Source organism: Petaurus breviceps, unplaced genomic scaffold (genome assembly GCF_028583685.1).
Source record: "Petaurus breviceps papuanus isolate PSGF00001 unplaced genomic scaffold, PetGlider_PUasm1.0 186, whole genome shotgun sequence".
Taxonomy (NCBI): Eukaryota; Metazoa; Chordata; class Mammalia; order Diprotodontia; family Petauridae; genus Petaurus; species Petaurus breviceps.
This window is the reverse complement of record NW_027185798.1, coordinates 25,479,271-25,503,336: the sequence shown is the minus strand read 5'-3', so window position 1 is coordinate 25,503,336 and position 24,066 is coordinate 25,479,271. Positions and strand designations below refer to the sequence as shown.

The 24,066-nt window shown below is 38.9% G+C and overlaps 1 protein-coding gene across 3 annotated transcripts in view; it reads left to right on the top strand.

Annotated features, from left to right (window-relative positions):
* Window positions 1-24,066, top strand: part of MYO1D (myosin ID) — a 423,241-nt gene that overhangs the window by 40,986 nt on the left and 358,189 nt on the right. Inside the window, exon 1 of one of the 3 annotated variants that reach the window (XM_069089920.1) lies at window positions 18,174-18,442. The exons of the other annotated variants lie outside the window; for them this stretch is intronic. The gene's annotated coding sequence lies outside the window, so the exon portion shown is untranslated. Of the gene's footprint in view, window positions 1-18,173; window positions 18,443-24,066 lie in introns of those variants that run through there. 3 annotated transcript variants of the gene reach the window in all.

Here is a 24,066-nt window from a genome sequence, read left to right as displayed (position 1 = left end):
CAGGTCCAGGTTTAGCACTCAATTCACCATCTGCAAAATAATACAAGAGAAGCCAAGTTGTTTGAAATTATCCTTGAGAAATCAGCAGAAGCTTGGTTTGGTGCCCATTCAATTGGTGTTCAAGGAAATAAGTGAGGTAAAGGTGCTGCTTTTTAAGAATTATCAGAGATGTGCCATCAATATGAGTTAAGGAGATGCTCAGGCTGTGTGGTTCAAAGAAATTATTCATGGAACTAAAGGATTTAAAGATTTCAGCACCTTTGATAGTAACTACTCAGTTCTGTTACTTGCTAATATATAGCAGCTAGTGATAAGCTGATAGACAATTTTTATAAATTCAATTGAAGAGCCATTGTGTCCTTTAGGGGTCCGACAGACAGAACATGGGGAAATCGCATCAAGCTCTCAGCAGACCAGACTGAAAGGCAGCAGAACAGTAGTGGGGGTCTGGGGCCTGAGGAGAGAGAGGATGCAATATTCTGGATGGCTCTGAGCCTTGAACTGGACACAGATTCATATCTGACTTCTTGAGCAAACATGGAGAGGTGAGAATTAGCAGGCCCGGCTGCAGGCTGACTGCTTGGCTGGAGCGAGGAGCCACGATGCCCATGACCCAGCTTGAGAGCCTCTTGCTATCATAATGAGCCCAGTCATTCTCTGCTCACGCCTTTAATTCATGCTCACTCTCCACTCCCTCCCATATGAAGTTTACATTATGTAATCCCACACTTCAAGGTCAGTCGATGACCAGATAAGTTGCTCAGTTTATGAGTAAAGAGCTGGGATGACAACCTGGATCCTCTCCCTCTTGAACCGTCTCTTTTGACCCTCGGCCTGACTTTCTGCCCTCCTCCCCCCCCCACCTTCTTTACAAACACGTGGTCACCATTTCCATTCTTCTTCTCTCTGTCAATAATATTCTCCCTGCCCCTTCCTACCTTAATTTCTGCTTCCCTTTCTCATTTGTGTACCCCGTCATCCAGTTTACCACAAAGTGATGCTCATTCTTCAGCAGCGTCTCTCAATTCCATATCTTTACGTAGCCATGTCCTGCCTTAGGCCTTCAGAATTTCGCAGTCTTCTTAACTTGTGACGCTGCAGAGTGCAGACTATAAAGCTCTTTCTCTGGCAGAAAGAACCAAATTGTTGCTGAAGAATTCTGGAGAAATCACCGTGGTATGGTGGGAAGGGGCCTGTTGGGAGTCAGAGAACCTGCATTTATAATTCCTTGAGCAAATCTCTTACCCTCTTTGGTTGGTGGCTGTTCCTAACCAGGGACTTCCAGCTCTAAATCTCTGTGATTCTGTGATTTGGCTCTTGTTGCAATTTGCTGAAGTTTTGCAATTTGCAGAGATAAATTTGTTAACTTGAAAGGAAATAATCTAATTTTAGCAATTGAAAGAAAAACAAAGCAAAAAATAAAAAAAAAACCCAAACCCTCACTTATAAACTAATACTTGAGTGATGAAGGAACGTGAGAATTAACAATAAATTAAAAATTTGAAGGATTCAAATGACCAACTCAGTGAGGTTTGGAGGAAAAAAATCAAATATAGTTTCACTTTTCATTTGCTTTTAAAAATACTTTTAGCTGAGGTGCATTTATGAAAATTAGAAAATAAAAATTTTTAGTACTCTAGGTTTTACAACTTAATAGAATAATATTAGATAATATTTATAATTAGTATTATATTATAATATTATTATTTAATTATAAAATAATAATAGAATAAAATTAATGTATAAGGAATTCACTGTAATGTTTGAATATGAAAAAGATTTCTATTTTGAAAACTTCCATTTTTTCTCATTTCCATATCTATAATAATAATAATAATGATAATAAATAATGATTTAAGGTATGCAAAACACTTTACACATATTATCTTATTTTATCTTCACCACAACCCTGGGAAGTAGGTGTTATTGTTATCCTCACTTTACAGTTGAGAAAACTAAGGTAGGCAATGGGTTAAGTGACTTGCCCAAGGTCATACAGCAAGAATCTAAGGCTGGATTTGAACTCAGGTCTTCCTGATGCCAGGTCCAATGCTCTATCACTGTGATAGCTGGCTGCCACACCGTGTCACCTTAACAAGCTATCTAATCCTTTGGTACCAAAGGACATATTTTTTTTTCAGTATGTTCTAGTTGCTTTCTAAAATAGCTTCTCAGGTTATGGCTGTAACACCTAAGGAACCCTTTAATGCACAAATCTGAAATCTGTTTCCTGAATCCTTATTGAAAGCCATTTGTGCTGTTAGCACTTATGTCTGTTACCCTAATTATAAAGAGAAAATGGTACTTCTTTTTATTTGTCCTAAAAATATCTTCATCAAGCTTCAGGAATGTCCTTTAGTCCTAATCTTCTGGAAGTTGCTGGACAAGTCCTGGTTCATTGTATCCACATTCCAGTCTTTCAAGGATCTGTAATTTCATCACTGTGAATACTTCCTCAGCTGCTACAGGGCACAAGCTTCCTACACCTTAATGGATGTTCTTCACGAGTTGTCATGATGTGGTAACTATTAGTCTCAATCTTTACCTTTCTCCTATTCCTTCTCCCTCATCTCCATAAAACAAGTGTCCTTGTTCCATATATTCTTGATAGCGTCAGTTAGAGTCTGAAACAAACTTGATAAGTGACAGGAAACCACTGGAGTTTATTGAATTGGAAGGTGACATAGTCAGACCTGCTTGTTAGGAAAAACACTTTGGTAGCTGATTAGAGGCTGGATTGGAGTCAGGAGACACTTGGAACAGGTAGACCTACCAGCAGGCTGTTACATTAATCCAGGTGTGAGATGATGAGCAGCTATGCCAACGTGGTGGCGGTTTCAGAGGAGAAAAGGTATATTCGAGAGATTTTGGTAAAGGTCTAATTGACAGGCCGTGGCCCCGGATTGGATATGGTAGGTGACATATAATAAGGAATTTAGGATGATGCCTAGTGTGCAAACCTCAACAAGTAGGAGGATAGCATTGCCTTGTACATTAATAAGGAAGGTAAGAGAGGGAGAGAGTTTTAGGGGAAAGAAAATGAGTTCAGCTTTGGATATCTCAAGCGTCAGACGTCTCCTGGACATCCAGTTTTAGATAGCTGAAAGGCAGTTGAAGTTGCAAGACTGGAGGTCAGCAGAGAGGTTAGGGCAGGATAGGTACGTTTAAGAATCATTAATGTAGAAATAGTAGTTAAAACTATGGGAGCTGATGAGGCCAAATGTAATGGGAATGTAAATTTTGAAGATCTTCCCTGCCCCTAGGCTAAAGTGCACCTGGAGCCTGGGGTGGGAGGCTTGTTTTTCAGTAGATACTTCTTGATTGGCCAGTGGGTCCAGAAGGTTGTTACATTCTCTGAGCCAGGAGAAGGCTATATAAGCCCTGATGTGTAGCTTTGTTTTGGGGCTCACTTTGAGAAGTGTTCTGTGATTTGATGAAACTCTGGGCTAGCTGTTGTCCAGAGCCCCCTGGCTTTGAAACCCAGATGTTGTTTGGTATGGATGTAATGGTTGCACAGTTTGGAAAGCTGTGTACTTGATCTGTTTCTGTCTTGGTAATTCTGTCTGTATATTCTGAAGTTCGGGGTGCTGACCTTTTTCCCCTGAACGAGGTAAATGATACATATCTGACTGATTAAAAGTAAGCTTGTTAACCCATTTTGAGTTGCTTTCCTTTAACAAAGCAGATCCAAGAACCTGTGGTGGCAGCAAACCCTGAGGACGCTTGGGGTGCTTGCTGCTACACCAAGTGAAGACTAGTATAAAGGAAGATGAGAAGGACAGAACCCTTTGGGACACCTCAGGGTAGAGGGCATGACCTAGATCAGGGCTTCTTAAACTTTTTCCTTTCTCAACCCTTTCAGTGCTTCTTAAACTGTGGGACACAACCCCATACTGAATGAGAATCCAGCAAAGAGGCTGAGAAGGAACAATCAGATAAGGAAGAGAGTGGTGTCCTGAAAACTTAGGAGAATATTCAACCAAGAGAAGGTGATCAACAGTGTGAAAGACTGAAAAAAGGTCAAGAAGAATGAGGATTGAGAAAAAGCCATTGGGCTTGACAATGAAGAGATCATGGGTAACTTTGGAGAGAGTAGTTTTCAGTAGAATGATTTGGGAAGCCAGACTGTAAGAGGTTTAAGAAGAGAATGAAAGGAGAAGTGGAGGCACCTATGGTAGATGGCCTTTTCAAGGTTAGCCTTCCTTAGAAGGTTGGAAGGATCAAGTGGAACTCATATGTGGATAGGGGAGATGTGGGTATGTTTGTAGGTAGCAGCAAAGGAGCCAGTAGATAAGGGAAATTAGTGATAGAAATCCTTTTATGATATTCATGTAAATAATTGTGTGGGTGTAATGATTAAGGAAATCATATTCAGTACATAGCCTGAGTAACTGAAGTTTATGTAGGTTAGGATAGAGTGAACTGTCAAAGTACACCCATAGCTAGGGGCAGAAAGGTGTCTTAGAATAAAGATGCTGAGAGATAGCGAGTTTATTATTGGGGAAGGAGTTTGTGTCTGTGAAAGAGTGATGGAGCTTTTGAAATGATGACCCAGTGCCCCTTTCACCTCTGAGTATTAAAAAGAGAACTGAAGGAAGTTCTTGTGCAGGCATTAAGATTTCTTTTTTCTGCATTGATAAAAATTGCCCTTGGAAAATCCTTGTTTAGTAGGTAATGGAGCATAGCTAACTTCCCCAGTGGTGGCTCAGCATGGGATTTATCCCACCCCATGCCTACTGGAAACCTTTGCTGTTGTTCCTTCTGAGGCAGGATGATGGCAGATAACTGGAGAAAATTATATAGCTGGCAACTGGAGGAAAATTCAGTACAGCATTAGATGAGGGACAAATTAATGATGGGATTCTCCAAATGCAAAAAAGATCTCCTTTGCAGTTGACTCCTCAGAATTCTTAATCTGGTTCATGATGTGAGAAAGCAGTAAAAGCAGAAAAAATACACTTTTCAGGGAAGTCTATTAAAAGTCATTCCAAGTGAAGGATAAACCAAAGAAATAGCCTATTCATGGCGCAATTGTGGACTGAGACACTTGGTCTGTTCTGGCTCTAGGACCCTCTGTTTTGGTTCCATGGGTGGCTGGAGCTATTGACTAGTTTATAGCCACACCAAGACTATTGTTACACTCTACAATGATATATAGTAGGGGTGTATTTCACTTTAAGGAAATCAAAATCGGAAACAGATAAAGTAGGGAGTAATGTTTTCCTTTAGAAAACATTCACTGATATTCATCTCAAAATGAAAACGCTTCTAAAAAAGATGTTTTCATGACCATTAGACACTGGGTGATTTGACAAAAGATGTCAGACCTAAAGCTACAGTGTTTGTTGTCTGTTTATTGTTGTGTGTCAGAGAGAGTGCTAGGCCTGAAGGGAGAGTTCTGTTGGGATCTTGGCTTTCCTACTTACCTGCTTGTTGGTGGGCAAGTCACTTCTAAGTCACTTCTCTCCAGGCCCCAGTTTCTTTGTGCCTGGGGTACTGAGCTAGATAGCAGAGTTACCTTTTAATTCTAAATACTATAATTCCCCGACATCACTTTGGAGGATTGACAGGAATTACTTTTAGTAACCCATTGATATAGCTCTCTTATTTTGCATATGTTTTCCTGAGAATCCATTACTGTTTATTTTGGAGTCTCAATAGCTTACCTGTCTTCCATTGTCTTCTGTTCAGAGAAAGAAAACTTCTGCTTTCTAAGGTTAACCCTTTTTACCTTCTGCCTTCTTGAGGTCCTTGTTTTTCTGGGCCATGGCATCTTATGAAGGGTCGGAAGAGAGTGTTTGCTGCTGGAAGACTTGATGGTATAATTGAGAGGAAGTGAAACTAAAAATGAAGGATGAGGGTCAAAAACATCCATATCACCAACTGGATAACAACCCTGTAAAGGGCATTAGGATTCCAACAATGTGCACAGGCATTCACATGAGGAAATAACTGGGGAGAACAGAAGGATCGAAATGTGGTGGGTCAAATATCTATATACAGGAAATAAAGCAAGCTTTTAATCTTAACACTAGGAAATGACTATGGCTTTATAGGGATCACTAAGTCTTGGGAGGATGGGATTCCTAATTAGAATGCAGCAGTAAGGCCCATCTTGTTTAATTGAAATAAATCTGCTAGAAGACAAAAAGAAGTGGAGCTGCATGTCAGGAAGGTATTCCTGTGTAGAAATCTATGAAGCTAAACATATAATAGTTAATAATAACACCTAGAATCTATATAGTGCTTTAAGGTTTTCAAAGCCCTCTATGAATATCATCTCTTTTGACCCTCACCACAACCCTGGGAAGTAGGTGCTAAAATTATCCCTGTTTTACAAATGAGAAAATTGAGGCACACAGAGGTTAAATGTCTTGTCCAGGATCACACAACTAGGAAGTATCTGAGGTTGGATTTGGATTCAAGTTTTCCTGACTCCAGGGCCCTTTGCTCTCTCCCTGGCATGATGTGAGGATAAAAGATAAAATAAACAGAAGTGGTGATGCTGGGTGAATATATTATAGACTGCCCCACTGTGGAGGTATGTGGCAGATGCTTTCAGGGTATAAAGGTAAAAGCATAGCAATAATTGGAGGTGGGGAAGGCCTTAGCTATCCACATATCTGCTAGAATGGGAATCTGTCTGCTAAAAGCCCCATGTCAGGCAAATTCTTGACTTCCAAACAATTTTGTTTTATAAGATAGGTAGGGAACAAAAAAGAGAAGCTCTGCTTGGGATGCTTTTCTGTCTAATCAAGAAGTACTGGATGGTGAAGTGGGAGTGATGGAGATCTTTGGGGAAAGCAGCACCCTTGGAGTCTTAGTGATACCGAAGGAAGGCAGTGCTGGGCATTGTTGGACGTGGACTTTACCCTTCAAGAAAGACCTCAAAAAGTTCAAATAAATTAATTTCATGGTCCAAGACTCCAAATGGAAAAGTATTTCAAATAGAACAGGAAGCTTTCAAAAATGAAATTTTGACAGTACAATCTCAAAATTATCTTTCTGAGAGAGGAGGAGACAAAGGTACCTTCAGAGGATATCCTCAAATGAGCTCAGGTAACCAATAAGTATATACAAAAGATGGAGGGAGGAAACAGGAGAGTAGACGTATAAAAATGAACCAAAAAGAGCATGAGAGACTTGTAAGAATAGTATCAACAAACTTAAAGCCCAGAATGAGCTAAAATTTGTGGGGCAAAAAAAATTTTCTTTTTAAAGATATATTGTAAGAAAATTAAGGAAAGTGCAGACTTAATGATTAGGTCAGATAGTATAGTGTTGGCAAATGACTCAGAAAATAATACTATTCAGCTCCATTCCTGTGATCTCCCATATGTGGATACTCTCCACCACACTTCAGATCATAACCCATCCAGGCCTCCTCTGTCCCATATAGCCTTGTACATGTTCTTCCATGTGACCTTCATTGACATGTTGAGGGTCTTTCTTTAGACCTTAATGGTACCCACTGTGATACATAGGCTGTAACTCATTCTCACTATATGACCATCCTGCCTCCAGTTCACTCATTTTCTGATGACCTCAATTATACTACTTCTTACATATACAAATCATATTTGGCAAAATGTTGCAGCCCAAAATATGTCTCTCCATTGCCCTTTGGATGAAGCACAGTTTTGATACTTTGGAGATCATTTATTTTTTGATTCCTCGCCATATAACATCACTGGGGGGAAAAACAACCTAGTATTATAAAGGCAAGAGAAAGACCTATGCAACTTCCCAAATGAACCCAGTCTGCTCTCTTTCTCCTATTTAACTCTGAATCCAGCATATTGATTATCATTTCTTCCTGTCCAAGATATAGACCAAAATAGACTATCCATTCAACTACATATCGTAGTCTGGAATTTGTCTTCCACTTAGTTTTTCCTGTGTGTATTATTGGACTGAACTTGTGGATCCCATTTAGGAAGGTTGCAATATTACAAGGCATAGTGCAATTAGAACATTTCTTGAAAACAGGAGAATTGGGAAGAACTTATGATCTATAAGGAATCCCTCTTCCATTTAGATCCTGTGCAGGACTTCCTCAATGACAATGGCAAACACTTTTGCTGCTATTTTAGACCTCACTTGCTATTCATAGTAAGAAGATCGTTGAATGCAATAATCTCTTGCTATTGATTCTTGTATGATCCTAATTTAGACATAGGAAGCACCTTGAAAGGAAGCTTTTTAAGGCTATATTTTTTGCTATAAGTAAAAAAAAAATCATGGTCAACAAGCAATAAATATAATGGGATCTTCTCCTTTTTGTACCTTTTAGTCACTTGTAGCCACACAAGTATTGGCTATAGTATATTATTTGTGAAACCTTCTATATTCTATTCTCACATTTTAATCATTGTGTGTATATATATTCTCATAAAGACTATAGAAATGAGAATTATAATCTTAGGAATCATAATGCCTAGAACTAGAGAAGCAGTAACATTACTGACGCAAAGACAATCATTGACAACCTGTGGAATGCCCGTGCTGGTGAAGGAACTCAAAATCATATTCTGTATGGAAAACTTTTTTTAAAATAACTGGAGATTTTAACCTGGGAAAGGCAATATTTAGGGAGACCATGAAACCTACCTTCTAAACTGAAAAAAAAAAAAAACAAGTCATGGAAGACGTATAATACTTATTCTGTTACCTGGAGGTAGAGTTTTATTCAATATAGGAAATAACATTAATAATTGAGAACATTAAAAATAGAATGTTCTACTTCCTGAAGTAGTGAGTAGAGTTTTCATTGGAAAGTTTCAAGCATGGGTTTGATGACTACTTGTCAGGATTGTTGGTGGCTGGCTTGGCTTGGAAGGGGGGGATTTCCTATATTTGCTATGGGACAGAACTAAAATACAAGTAGATATTCATCCAATTCCTAAGGCAACAGTGTGTGTGTGTGTGTGTGTGAGAGAGAGAGAGAGAGACAGACAGACAGACAGACAGACAGGAAGAGAAAGGGAGAAAGAGAAAAGAAAAGAGGTCAGGAAAGAGATGGGGAGAGAAAGGGAATGAGAAAAGACAGAGAAGGGAGATGGGAAAGGAGAAGGGATATAGGAGAGAGGGGAGTTGGAAAGGAGAGAGAATGAGAATGGATCCTTTGGGATATCAGTGGTGAAAGTGTTACAAAAATTGGATTTGCGTACATATTCGGAGAAATTCACCTGTCTTGTAAAGTTAGGAAGCCTCAGACTTTTGGGATCTTTTGTTTATATTATATATGACCTGACTCATTGCTTTAAAACCTTTCTCCTTTATGAGGTAATAATTAGCAGTGACTGTATAATCATTTAGGTTTGGGGGAATGGGGGGGACTAGGATCTTTATATTCATCATTAGAAAAAGTGGCATAGGGACTCTGTTTTTAATATGTGATATTTTTGGTCCATGATTAATGTGAGAAATTTTCCTGAGAACTCCAAGTGGTGCAAAGTATGAATTAGCAAAGCTAGAAAACCTCTGCAAGTACCATTTTCTGATGCCCCATGGTTCTTTTCTGTCCCAATTCTCTGAATATCTTGGCTTCTTATTTTTCTTTCCTTCCCCACTCCTTCTGCTGCTGCCAGTTTCTTTTAGCCCTTTTGTTAATGGTAAGCCAACAGAAGAAGGGATGGAAGAGGAGAAAAAACTAAACAGTCATGCTCACTCCTTGTTATTTGATTTGGTGAAGGAAGAAATTGAAGCTTTTGGTTAAAATGAAGTTATTTTTTCTTCTGTGGATTTTCCTCATCTGCACTAACCCTGACCAATTACCGCAGCTTGGAGTTTAGCTTATTTATTTTCTTAAAGTAATTCCTCAAGATGGAAATAGACCTTGAATCATAAGAGTTGGGTTTGTGTTTCAGCTTAGCTTTGTGATATTGGACAAGTCACTTAACTTCTCATATATCATATGGTATGGTTAGACTAGATGATTTCCAAGGTCCATTCCTGCTCTAAAAAATTTGAATCTAGATCACAATTTTTTTCTTTCTTTCTTTCTTTTTTTTTTTTTTATTTAAGCAATCGGCGTTAAGTAACTTCCTCAAGGTTATGCAGCCAGGTGTTTCTGGGTGGGTGCTAAGTGTCTGAGCCCGGATTCAATCCCAGGTCATCCTGACACTGGAGCCGGTGCTCTTACTCACTGTGCTACCTGGCTGCCCCGTTCTAGATCACAATTTTGCCACTAACTCTTGATTTAAATTTTATTATTTAAATTTTTTTCTCTTCCAAAAATTATGAACTTGACAAATACAAACATTGCCATATACAAAGAGAACAGAAAAAATACAATTGTATATGAAATCACGAGTCTGTTGTATATAGCTGGGTTTTTTAACAGTATGAGATAAATTTGGCTAGACTCCAGCAGTGCCCTGTTTGTGGTTCCCCTTCTGAAATTTTTTCAGCTCTCTTTTATATATTTTTTAATGTTTCCATGATGATCTTTTCTTCCTTTTCTTTGTGTTGTTTTTTTGCATCACTATCCCCAAAGCCCCTTCCATAACTTCCCCACCAAAAGATTTTTCCTTATAACAATAAGCATAATAAAAAAAACATATACATACATTTGCAGTGTACAAAAACGTACGTCTGCTTCTGTGTCTTTAGTTCATCACCTCTTTGTAAAAAGGTAGCAAATATACTGTCTGTCTTCTAGAGTCATGAATGGTCACTGAGTCGGTCACAGATCTTGTCTTTCCCAGTTTACAGTACAGTACTCACTGGGTAAAGTATTCTTCTGCTTCTGTTCCATTCAGTTTGCATTGTTACATATACGTCCTCCCAGGTTTCTCTGAATCAGCTCCCTTTGTCATATTTTATGGTAAGTAATGTGACATTTTCACATGCTGTAATGTCTTTAGACATTCCACACTTGATTTATACCATCATTGTTTCCAGCTCCTTGCAACAACAAAAAAATGTTTCCACAAATATGTTTGTATATATCTCTTCTTTCACTCTAAATTTGATCTTTTGGGGGTATATGCCTCAGTAGTAGTTTCACTGGGCTAATGATTATGAACAGTTTAATGAATGTTCAGTTAGAATTCCAAATCACTTTCTAGAATGGTTGGATCAGCTTGCAGCTCCCCCACCAACAGCTTTGCCTGTCTTCCTATAGATACAACCCAATAATTGTTGTTTTCCATTTTTGTCACCTTTGTTGATCTGAAGGTGTGATGTAGAAACTCAGAGTTCTTTTGATTAATTTTTTCTCTTGTTTTTAGTAATTTGAGACTTTTTTTCACATAGTTGGTGATAGTTTGGAAGCCCCAGATCCAAAGATTCTCTTTTGATTTCCTCAATAAACCCTTAGATGAGGTAGGATTCCTAAGAGACAATAGTATATTTTTCTTTAAATATGTAAGAATTGGATTGTCACCTAGTCCTTTTAAGTAATTCAGACTTGTTGACCTTAACATTCTCTTATCTGTTATGCTTGTATTTCAAAACTGTACAACTCTGGTCCAAGGATGCTTGGAAGTAAACAAGTCTTGCAGTCTCCTGGCCCCCCCCCCCCTAGAAAATTATGTTCAGCTTTATTATACATTATTATTTGGTTCAAGCTATTTTTTCCCTTTACAGTATACCATAATCCAGTCTTTCCTTTCTCATTGATGATAAGTAATGCTGAGTGCTTCTGATTGGAGTTTCTTCCTGCATACTCAGATTCATCTTTTTCTTGACTGCTTACAAGATTTTCTCCATAATCTGGGACATCTCAAACCTTGTAACTACATTTCTTTTTTCTTTTTTTCTTTTTGCTTTTTGCAGGGCAATTGGGGTTAAGTGACTTGCCTAACGTCACATGGCTAGTTTTTTGTGTCTTAAGTGTCTGAGGCTGGATTTGAACTCAGGTCCTCCTGACTTCAGGGCCAGTGCTCTATTCACTGTGCCACCTAGCCATCCCCTAAAGTTATTTCTTGACATCCTATATTTCAGATGAATCTTTTAATTGTAGAGTCTTCACATTTCCTTCTAATTTTTTTTATTTTACTCATATATCTTGAGCCATTCACATGTTCTTCCAGTTTTGTTCTTTTCTGACTTTGTTCTTATGATTATTGTATTACTGAATTTTTGAGTTCCAGATGCTCCATTTTTTATTGGGGGGAGGGGGGTTGTATATGTTGCTTTGGTGAGATCTTCTGGCTTCTGTGCTAAGCCATTGGCTCTCCTTTCAAGTTTTTAGTAAGAACTCTAGTTTAAATTTACATCCTCCTTTATTCTTTTATTATCTTGCAATTACTTTTGAGCCACTTTTGTCAATTTTCTTCTATTTTCTGGACTTTGTAGTTGTATTTATTGCATAATTATTTTCTCCTGGATATTTGTTTTGGCATTCTTTTAACTCATAATATTTCTTAATCATTAAGACCTCCTTTCTTGCTCATTTTCTCAGTTACTCTGCTTTGTTTTCTGTGGGAATTTTTCTTCTCCTCCCACTGCCACCATTTAGTCATTGTTCTTTTAGGGGTTTTTATTTTTTTGGTATATTTTTAGTTGTTTTATGTTGTGCAAAGAAGCAGATTTAGATAAAACTTTTTACTTACCCATCTTGCTAGAAACTGCTGACAGTATTCTGATTTAATACTTTTCTTTCCTTCTGAAATGATGCCAGGATGTGTGGATTATTTCTTTCCTTTTCTCCAAAATATAGTCCATTATTCTTTCAGAGCACTGAGGTGTTGGTTTTCCTTGGAATATTAGAGGGAGATAGTGATCTAGTGATTAAAAAACACAAGACTAGTAGTGTGTATTCTGCATTCCATTTCATTTCACATTCCATTTCTGGTTTGGCAAGCTATTCTGCAACACTGAAGAAAATGTATTAGCACGTTGACTCATTTCCCAATATTCACTTATTTACCATTTGGTAGAGTGATTTGTTCTCTTTTTGAAAAATTTATTTCTGTCATTTGCTTTTATATTGTGTAGATTTCTTTCAGTATCCCTATTCTTCCTCCCTTCCTATTCTTCCTCCCAGGGAGCCATACCACATTACAAATAATATGGTCAGAGAAAGAAGTGGGGGCAGCTAGGTGGTGCAGTGAATAGAGCACCAGTCCTGGAGTCACGAGGACATGAGTTCAAATCTGGCCTCAGACACTTGACATAATTACTAGCTGTGTGACTTTTGGCAAGTCACTTAACCCCAAATGCCCTCCAAAAAGCAAAAATAAAGAAGTGAATAAGTCAGCAAAACTGACCCAGTATTCAAAAATCTGAAAAATATGAGATGTTTTACACTAATGGACTTCCCCCTACTGCAAAGGAGTGAGGAGGGAGGCATCATCTTTCATTTTTTTTCTTGGGGGCTATGTTTGTTCTTTGAAATTCTGCAATATTCGCTTTCAGTTGTTTTATGGTTCTTTCCACGTAAATTGCTGTAGTCATTTAGTACACTGTCTTCTTGGTTCTGCCTACTTCATTCTGTATCATTTCGTAGAATTTTTTCCATGCTTCTTTGCCTTCTTTATATTCATCATTTATTACAGCACAGTAATATTACATTACATTCATGTACCACAGTTCGTTTAGCCATTCCCCAAACTATGGGCATATACTTTGGCTGATTTGTTCTCCAAGGATAACCAGTTTATTTGTATTGGCTTAATAAAGGATATATGTTTATTGCCTTTTTTTTTAAGCAATCAGGGTTAAGTAACTTGCTCAAGGTTACACGGCCAGTTATTATTTCTGGGTGTGGTGCTGAGTGTCTGAGCCTGGGATTGGATCCCCAGGTCATCCCGACACTGGAGCCGGTGCTCTTACTCACTGAGCCACCTGGCCACCCCTAAGAAATTGGGGTTAAGTAACTTGCTCAAGGTTACATGGCCAGGTGTTTTCTGGGTGAGTGCTAAGTGTCTGAGCCCGGGATTCAATCTCCAGGTCATCCCGACACTGGAGCTGGTGCTCCTACTCGCTGTGCTACCTGGCCGCCCCTGTTTATTGCCTTTTAAAAGACTTGTTTTCAAAGTTCCTCCTATAGCCTGATCATTAAACATATTGCCAAATGGTTAAAGAGGACCACAAGAAAAATCTCTGTCTTTAAGGAGATGTGGGAAAAATGACAAACGCTTGAACACAAAGTAGAAATGTTGACAGAAAAACAATGGGAGGGAAAGTTAATATAATAGTTATATTACTCATCATATTTCTTCATGGTACCACTCACCTCCCAGTTACTGAAGATCTATACCTTAAATCTATTGCTGTCCTCTCCTCAGGTCTCCCTGCTCCAGACAGTTGTCAAGTGCTGTCAGGTTTACTTCCATGATTTCTCACCTACATCCCTTTCTCACCATTCACACTGCTACCATAAAAATTGAGACCCTCATTACTTCTCTACTGAACCTCCTAATTGGGCTTCCTGCCTCCAGGCTGTCCTCTCTGCTCCTTCCCTTATATTGTTCCAAAATGATCTTCCTGATGTGCCATTCTGACTGTTGCTTCTCTGCTCAGATATTTTCCATGACTCCTCATTGCCCATAGGTTAACAAGGATAAAGGAATTAAAAAAACAGTCTGGAAATTAAGACCTCTCCCCTATACTCCAGTTCCAACCTATTTTTCCAAACCTATTTTCACATTACTTCCTTTTGAGTACCCTATTTTCTAGGTAAACTTAACTAGTAACAGTTTCCTAAACATGACATATTTCCCTAAACATGACACTCCTTATTTGTGCTTTTCAGAATCCACCTCTTCCTTCCAGACTCAGCTCCTGGAGTTGTAAATGGCCACTCAGTCAATCACAGATCTTAAGTCTTTCACAGTTATTTTCCTTTACAGTATTGTAATCTCTGGATAAATTATCCTCCTGGGTTCTGCTTACTTCAGTCTGCATCATTTCATACAAGCCTTCCCAGGTTTCTCTGAATCAGTCCCTTGGGTCATTTCTCCATGACATTACTTTTCATTTGCTATAATGTGTTCATTCCCTAAATGGTTTGCACCTGTATTTCTTGGCATTAACCAAGAAGTTTTTCTCCAACTATTTTTGTGTATCTGTGTCCTCTTGTTCTTTGGACTATATGCCTCAGTCATGGTGGCATTGTTTGTCCTTCGTTTGTGAAAAGGACCAGTGACATCCCGGGGTAATGTCTTGACTCACGTGTGAATTGGGTTTAAGTGAGGTAGAGTTGCACAAAGTCTCTCTTCCAGAATCATCAAAGTCCAGTGTCAAGATAAAAGTCAGGATGCCTGGCAATGCCCTGGGATGCAGTGGATGACTTTGGCATCTTTGATGACTGACTTGCTACAGCCACTTTCATGGCTGTTGGAACAGATTATTCTCATCTAAACATTCCACCAGAAGTCTTAACGTGCTTGGGACAGATAGCCCCTTAATTTACACACCTTGTTTGAGGTCTTTTGGTTACTCTCAACCTGGTTTAGCCCATCTGCCAAGATGGTTTACTAGGGTGTGGCTGCTGAGCATGCCACAGTTTCTTGGAGTCCCAGTTAAGAGTTGAGTACCAGGTAGACACCAAAGGTGAATAAGTAGCCCTGCAAAGGGCTCTCAGCAAGGCCTCACATCAGAAGTGCTAGTCTTCCTTGAACACTTCTTATATTCCAGTGGTGTCACTGGGTCAAAGGGTGTGAAGAGTTTAAACATTTTGGGGGCATAGTCCCAAATTGCTTTTCAGAATCATTGGATCAGTTTGTAGCTCTCATAGTGTATAACAGCCTCTCCAACAATGATCATTTTCCATTTTTGTCATGTTTCCCAATATGATAAGTGTAAGATGAAAATCAGAGTTGTTTTCACTTGGATTTCTCCTATTATTGGAGAGGCAGTATATTATAGTAGATAGGACAACCTTAGTCAGGAAGATTTAGATTGAAATCTTGGCTCTCATATATACTACTTGTGTGACACTGGGTAAATCATTAAATCTCTCAGTGATATATGTAACTCTAACAGTCTAAGTTTCAGAGAAAGTACAGACCTTCACTGGTAGAAGGAGTTTCCTCATTTAGGTGTTCCCTATACCAATTAAATCATAGGGTGAGAACCTAACTCTTATTTTTTTTTATAAGCAATCAGGGTTAAGTAACTTGCTCAAGGTTACATGGCCAGTTATTTCTGGGTGTGGTGCTAAGTATCTGCTATCTCTTATTTTTAGTGATTTGGAACATTTTTCATATGATGGTTGATAGTTTGACTTTCTTCTTTTGAGAATGACCTGTTCATAATCTTTCACCATTAATCAATTGGGAAATATCTTCTATTCTTATAGATTTGCATCAATTCTCTATACATTTTGGATGTCAGACATTTACCCAAGGAAATTATTACAAGGAATTTTTCCCATTTAACTTTTTCGCTTCTAATTTTAACTGCATTAATTTTGTTCAAACAAAAACCTTTTCAACTTTATGTAATCACAATTGCATCTTTTTATCTCCTATGATGTTCTCCATCCTTTCTTTGTTGAAGAACTCTTCCACTATCCAGAGTTGGGGAAAGTATTTCCTTCCTTGCTCCTAGCATTTTGTATTAAGGGCATGTATCCATTTGTAGCTTATTGAGTATGTTTATCTAAATGTAATTTATGGAATACTCTTTCCCAGTTTTCCTAGCAATTGTTGAATACTAAGCACTTGTCCTAGCACTTGAAATACTTAGGTTTAACAAACACTTTTTTCTACTATATTCAGGATCTTATGTATATAATCTGGTCTACCAATCAACTTATGAATTTTTTAGACAGTATCAAAGAGCTTAGATGACTACAGCCTGGTAATATTAGCTTGAGATTTGAGAATGCTAGACCAACCACAATTTTTTCTATTATATATATTTTTTAAAGCAATCGGGGTTAAGTAACTTGCTCAAGGTTACATGGCCAGTTATTTCTGGGTGTGGTGCTGAGTATCTGAGCCCATATTTGATCCCCAGGTCATCCCGACACTGGAGCCGGTGCTCTTACTCTCTGAGCCACCTGGCCACCCCTAAGCAATTGGGGTTAAGTAATTTGCTCAAAGTTACACGACTGGGTGTTTCTGGGTGGGTGCTAAGTGTCTGAGCCCGGGATTCGATCCCCAGGTCATCCCGACACTGGAGCCGATGCTCTTACTCACTTGCTACCTGGCCGCCCCTATTTTTTCCATTATTTCTCTTGAGATTCTTGACCTTTTATTCTTCTAGGTTAGAGGTTCTTAATTTTTTTTTTTTTTACATCATAGATCTTTTGGCAGTCTGGTAAAGTTCATAGACCTCGGAATATTTTTAAATATTTGAAGGCAAGCAATTGTTCAGTCACATATGATTCTTTGTGATCTCATTTGGCATTTTCATGGTAAAAATACTGGAGTATCTTGCCATTTCCTTCTCTAGCTCATTTGACAGATAAGGAAACTGAGGCAAACAGTGTTAAGTGACTTACTCAGGGTCACATAGCTATCTGAAGTCAAATTTGAACTCAGGAAGATGAGTCTCCCTGATTCTGGGCCCAGCACTCTATCCACTCTGAGCCAAATGTCAGTTAGATATTAATAGCAATATGTAAATTTTTCCCCATATAGGTTCATGAACTACCTGAAATCCTGTCTGTTTGCTCCAGGTTAAGAAGCCTTGTGCTAGACGAAATTTATTAGTGATTTTTTACTAGTTTTATAAAGCAAGTCTTTGGTATTTTGATTGGTATGGCACTGAATGTGGAAATTAATTTAGGTTATTTGCCATTTTTATTATGTTGGAATCACCTAGTCACGAACTGTTTTAGAGCTAATGGGTTTTTGTCTCTGGTCAAATTTACTGACAGTTTTTTCGCTAAATTTTTCCTTTGTTCTCATCACTTTCTCCCTCCTGTCTGTATAAATGTTATATACCTCCCTCTACCCAAATGGAGTAGAAACCTCTTGGAGATAAGACTTTTAAACTGTATGTTTGTTATCTCATGGCATAGTTTATATTAAATTGAATTGAATGTAGAGAAACAAACAAGTAGTAGAAGGATTTTTAAGGCAATAGCAACTAAAGTTGTTTGGAATCATCAAAGGCTACATGAAAGACATTCTCACCAGAGTTCTGAAACAATAGAGGGAAAGAATTTGAAAGTAAGATTAGAAATTACGTTCTATGAAAAAAAGAAAAAAGAAAGTGTGTTCTGTTGTAGAGGAGTCAAGGCAGGTAACACCATGGTCAGAATTTTGCTTGTTATTGCAAGCAAAATATGTTTTAGGAAAGGCATGTATGTTTTCACGACTGATGTAGAATGTCTGAGATAGGGAATTCATGAGTAATGCTTCAAGGATTTGTGATTTCACCTTGCAGGCATTCTGTGCCCTGATAGGGATCACAGCCCCTTTGTGCTTTCAGAGATCTTCTTTGGGAGTTGTTCTGGCCTGGAACACTTGTCTGTCTCCTGGGAGCTGACCTTCTGTGGATGAGTTTCTCCAAACTTAATCCAGCTCTGGCATGATAGGTAGGACAATTTGTTACCAGACTGGTAATAGAAACCTTTCCAGCTTAGGTCAAGAACCTGTGAGTACATTCACTCTTCTGGCATAATGATCAATAGGCCAGGATCTCTACCATGCCAGGGTAGGATCTGAGTAGAATTCCAAATGAGAATAGTTACAGAGGGAGAGCAGTTTGATAGATGAGCCTAACGCACCCTGGGTAGCATTTGGATCTTTTAGAAGAGGCAACCATTACAAACTTCTGAATATTGAAATGACATCCTACCTTTTCCACATTAAAAGCTACGATATTTAATATGATGATTTTTTTTGTAGAGAGGAAGGTAGGGCAATTGGGGTTAAGTGACTTGCCCAAGGTCACACGGCTGGGGGGGGTTGTGTTAAGTGTCCAAGGCTGGATTTGAACTCAGGTCCTCCTGACTCCAGGGCCGGCGCTCTATTTACCGTGCCACTCAGCCGTCCTGATGATTATTATTATTTAATATGATGCATTAGAATAGGAGTCTTTGGGTATGTGTATACTCTGTCATAAAAAGTAGCATGATCCATTCTCATTCTGCCTTTTGTTTTTCTTCACTTAAGGGCTGTATTTTTGAAGAAGGCACCATTGACTCCCCACGTGAGCCACCACATTTCAGCCATAGTCATATTGGATGGTCCAAGTGAATTGTTTTTTAGATTTTATTTTAGCATAATTTTCCATTTAGTCTTTTTCTGTCTTCCATGCCACTGAAGCCTTAATGCTTCTGGACCTTTCCATCCACCTTGCAGATGAACACATACATGTTTAGAGCTCCATTTAGAGCTTGAGCTCCTTGAGAGCTGAACTCTTTGTACTCTTTATAATTACATTTTTTTCATTTGTTACATATAGGAAAATAACAGCTAAACATTTTCAGAAAAGCTGAAAACCATAAATTTTTTCTTTTAAAAAAAGAAATATGCAATGTCATAGTAGCCTGACCTTGTGTGCCACTTTTGCAAATTCATTTTAATTCTTTGTTTCAAATTTGATTTAGTTTATTAAAGTTTTGACAACCTTAGACTGACTGTCAAGACAACCAACTAAACATGCTTAGTAACAATTTACATTTTAATTAATTCATTCCAGCACATTAAGTGTTGAACATTTTTTATGTTCAACATAAAATAATGATTTTTCAGTTGCTTTAAGGTCCTCATCAAGCTTTCTTGCACATTCTGCTGCCCTTTTCCATGAGATCAGTGTAGTTAGTTCATGATCCATTCTTATTCTGCCTTTTTTTCTTCACTTACGGGCTGTATTTTTGAAGAAGGCGCCATTGACTCCCCACGTGAGCCACCACGTTGCAGCCTGTCAGTCAGCAAGGATTTGTTAAGTGGTCACCATGTGGCCAGCCAGATGCTGGGCTCATTTCTGGGGTTACATGAGAAAGGCAAAAATCTCTTGGCGTACTGAAGGGAGTCTTGTTCCCCTGTGAAGTCAGCATGTAAATAACCAGGCACGTACATGATGCAATAGAATGTCAGAGGGAAGGCATTGGGACGATGGGGATGAAAAGTGGAGGGGAGCTGTGAAAGGTAGGATTTGATCTGAGTCTTGAAATAACCCAGGAAAGCTAAGAGGTAAGGAGGGAGAGATCATTTCAGCTATGGGGACAGCCAGTGCAAATACGGAGTTGGGAGGTGGACCTCTCTGTTCACTAGTGGAATTTTAGACTTCTCTCCCCTCCCCAACTTTTGCCAAGCACTAGACTAGGCTTCTAGCAAGTGCTAGAAGTTGAATAGAAGATCCAAAGGTTTGGGGATGAACAGGAAGTAATTTGAGGGAGTTTACAATGATCAGAATCAAATAGGCAAAGTCATCTCCTGAGGGAGAATGTGAACACCTGCTTTAGCAAATAAGAGTTAGAGGTGACCTTAAAAACAAATGGGAAAAAAACGCAGATCACTGAGCGTTAGCCAGTGAGGGCCTGGATGACGCTGAATAATAGTATGAATTTGTAGAGGACTCTGTCAATTCAATTTTTAGATGTTTTCTAGAAACATTTAACAGCCCAAAGGAAAGAGAAAGCACATTGTGAAAGTCTGAACAAAACTGGAAATTATAAATAAAGTAATTGTAGAAGGTTGAGGATATTAGAACAACGGGACTTCCCAATTTGCCCCCAAGCTCCTTGACTTCTCTCAGGTCCATGGTGCTAAAATAGTCATTATTTATCTCAGTGGCTCATGAGCCCCCATTTCCATTGAATCTCCCCTACCAATTCAGGATGAAACAGATGAAATCAGAGTAAATTGAAGGACATTCACTTCAGTCATAAGACAAGGTAAAGCAAACCCTTCTGTCCACCCATTTCCCCAAATTGTCCTCTCCCAAACTCTCAGGGACTGGAGACCATAGACCCTCCACTGTCCATTCCCTTTGTTGTTCTGCACAACCTAGGGGAAGGGTTTTGGACAATTTTCCATGGCATTCGTGCTAGAGCCGCAGTGCCTGGAGGGAGCAGCCACACCACGGCTGAGTGTCTCTCTGGGGGGCACTAGCGCCTACATGAGATAAATGTGGCAGGCATTTTCTTCTCTCCTTTCTGGCTCTAATGCCCAATATTCAGCATACTGAAAGCCACTGAGCTCTAGCTTCTGGGAACTATCATTCAGAAGCTTTTAAAAATCAGCATTGCTCTGAAAGACTGAGAAAAGAGGGGAGGGTCAAGGGCCTGGAGGTCTTGATGAGGGTAAAAAAAACTGGCTTAGGAGGAATAATAGTATAGCATATAAGTGTGTGTGGAGGGGGAGTTGTGGGAATTTGTGTTCAGGAGTGGAAGAGAGCAATTCTGCATGGTCATGAAGCCCCAGTAGTGACTGCCCCAAAGGGTCACCAAAGTGGAAAAAAGGTGAAGATCATTAGACCAGACCAAAATGGAGGCAGCTTATTGGCTGTATGACCTTGGATAAGTCATATTACTGTTTAAGAACTCAGTTTCTTGGGGTGGCTAGGTGGCACAGTGAATAGAGCACCAGCCCTGGAGTCAGGAGAACCTGAGTTCAAATCTGGCCTCAGACACTTAACACACAAACTAGCCATGTGACCTTGGGCAAGTCGCTTGACCCCAATTGCCCTCCCAAAAAAAGAGCTCAGTTTCTTCATCTATAAAGTGCTATGATAGGAAGGTGATCTAAGGCCCCTTCCAACCCCAAATCCATGACCCTTTGGAAGGTATATTACTTTTAGAGATTCACAACACACCCTTGTGTGTTCAAGGCAATTCCTACTTGGCCGTGTGAAACCCTCATTTACTTAGTTTTTATTGATATTTTTTGTTTCTTCCCTCCCCATGGTTATCCCCAGCATCCCTCCTGAAAAATAATCCCATATAACAAATAATATTTTTTGTAATTATTTTGTTTTTCTTAAATACAAAATAAGAAAAGAATAAAAAGAAACATTGCCAGGTACACAGCAGACCACAAGAGAGGATTCATTATAAAACAATATGTTTCCATTTCAAGTAAACCTATATAATAAATACTACACATTGTTGCCAAAGCTGCCTAGGTTTTCTTTGCTTCCTTATTGGTTTTCTCTTGTTTTCTGCCCTGCACTTTTTACTTAATTTTTCCCCTTCCCTCCCCCCACCACCCTAAAGAAGGTTACAATTAAGCATGGAGGTATTTTTTTTAGAGGGAAAAAAAGTCAGCACAACTGATCAATACTTAGAAAAAGTCTAAAAACACATGCAAGGCATAAGACCTGTGGAACTCCCACCAACACAAAGGGGCAGTCTGGAGGTGTCTAACCATCTCTCTTCTTTCGAGTCCTGCTGGCTGTTTATAATTTCCTTTTGCTGGCTTTGGATATTTTGGCGCATCATTGTTCTGGCCATTTCTATTCTTGTAGTCACCGTGCATGTTGTTTTCTTGGCTCTTCATTCTGCCTCTGTCCATGTTCTCATTTACTTTTGTTTCGACTTTTAAAACACTTTACGTTTTAATGTCAAAACTTTGGCTTCTGCTCTGTGTGGTGCCCCACAATTCATAGTAACTTTAGAGGGGACCAGAGGGGTGGAGGGAGTGGATAAAATGTGTATAGGAGCTCATTTCCCTTTCCAAACTTCAGCATGCCAGTTTGTTGATTCTAATAGAGATCACTGGCACAGGCTTTGTTTTCTCCAGGACTCAGGAGCTATTAGTCTTTGTCAGGCCTGATAAGATACTGAATTTTAGTAGACATGAGTTTTTAAAGAAATTAATTCTGAGGGACATTTACTGAGACATAAGCATAGCTCACAATTTAAACACCTGAGGTCTACCTGAGATAATACTTTGCACGTCTTCAAAAACACACAAAATATCCCTTGGGATAATTATAGATTATTCTACTGTAGGCACAAATACATTTTGTACATCCCAAAGGATTACTGTAGAATATGCTGCTATTGGGGACAAGTTAAAACTTGTGCTGAAAAGCAATTACACTTGGAAATTTGGGCTGGAGCTTCAGATTGCTTTCATATTTCTTTAGTGTTCTCAAAATACTGCCCTTTAGAATTACGTTCTAAACTATTTCTCAAGTCTTCAAAACTGATGTAAACAGTGTTGCCAGTTTTTCTGTGTCTAGCTTTGGATCTTAAGCTTGTTTCCTCTTGATGCACACTATGGTCCCTTACCTCACCTTGGGGGTGCTTGGTAATGCAAAGTAATTTTAATAAAGGCCTACATAGACTGTATCCAGCAGGTTAAATTGTCTGGGATAAAAGGTCTGATGTCACAGTATTATATGTAAATAATTTTTAGATAATTTGCTGCTTTAGATTATACATTGTTTGATCCTTCCATCAGCATAATCCAAATCAATAAACACCAAGTACATAGTCTGTGCAGATGTGCTAGATGCTGGTTGGGATAGAAAGTTTACATAAGTCACTGTTTCCTGTCTTCATGGACCTTGTAATCTTGTAGATCTGATAGCTCCAAAAAGAGATTTAGTACTATATGATGGGTGCATCAGAGGAGTGAAGGAAAGTGCTATAGGAAGTTTGAGGGGAGAAGGCTGTTACTGATAAGAGTATTTGTGAAAATTATATGAGATACCATTCAAATTGGACTTCTGAAGGAGGGGTAAGAATTTCTCAATGTAGGAAAAATAAGAAGGAGAGTGTTCTAGGTATGAAGCAAAGGAGTAACAGTGGGAAAGTAGAGAGTCCTTGACCTATGATACCACTTCTATAGTTGCCCCCTAAGGAAGGGGTCAGGCAGAGAGTAAGAATCTCCATGTACAAAAATATTGATAACAACACTTTCTGTGGTGGAGGTAAGGAACTAGAAACAAAGAGGGTGTCCATCGATTGGGTAAAACCTGAACAAAGTATGATCATGTAACTGGAATAGGCTATTATTGCTTCATAAGAAATGATGACTAAAGACTTCAAAGAGGATTGAGAACTAGGATGAATGTTGACAAGACCAGCCCCACTCCCATGTGGCAGCATAATCCTGAATGATGTAGGCCAGCCCCTCCAGGAACTGGGACATTGGGTTCTCTTGGCTCAGAACCTGAGTAGGGCCATTAAGCCCCTCTCTTATTAGAGTGATGAATTGATGGCGTCAACCAGCATCCATTTCTCAATTGTCTACTCAAGCTTGG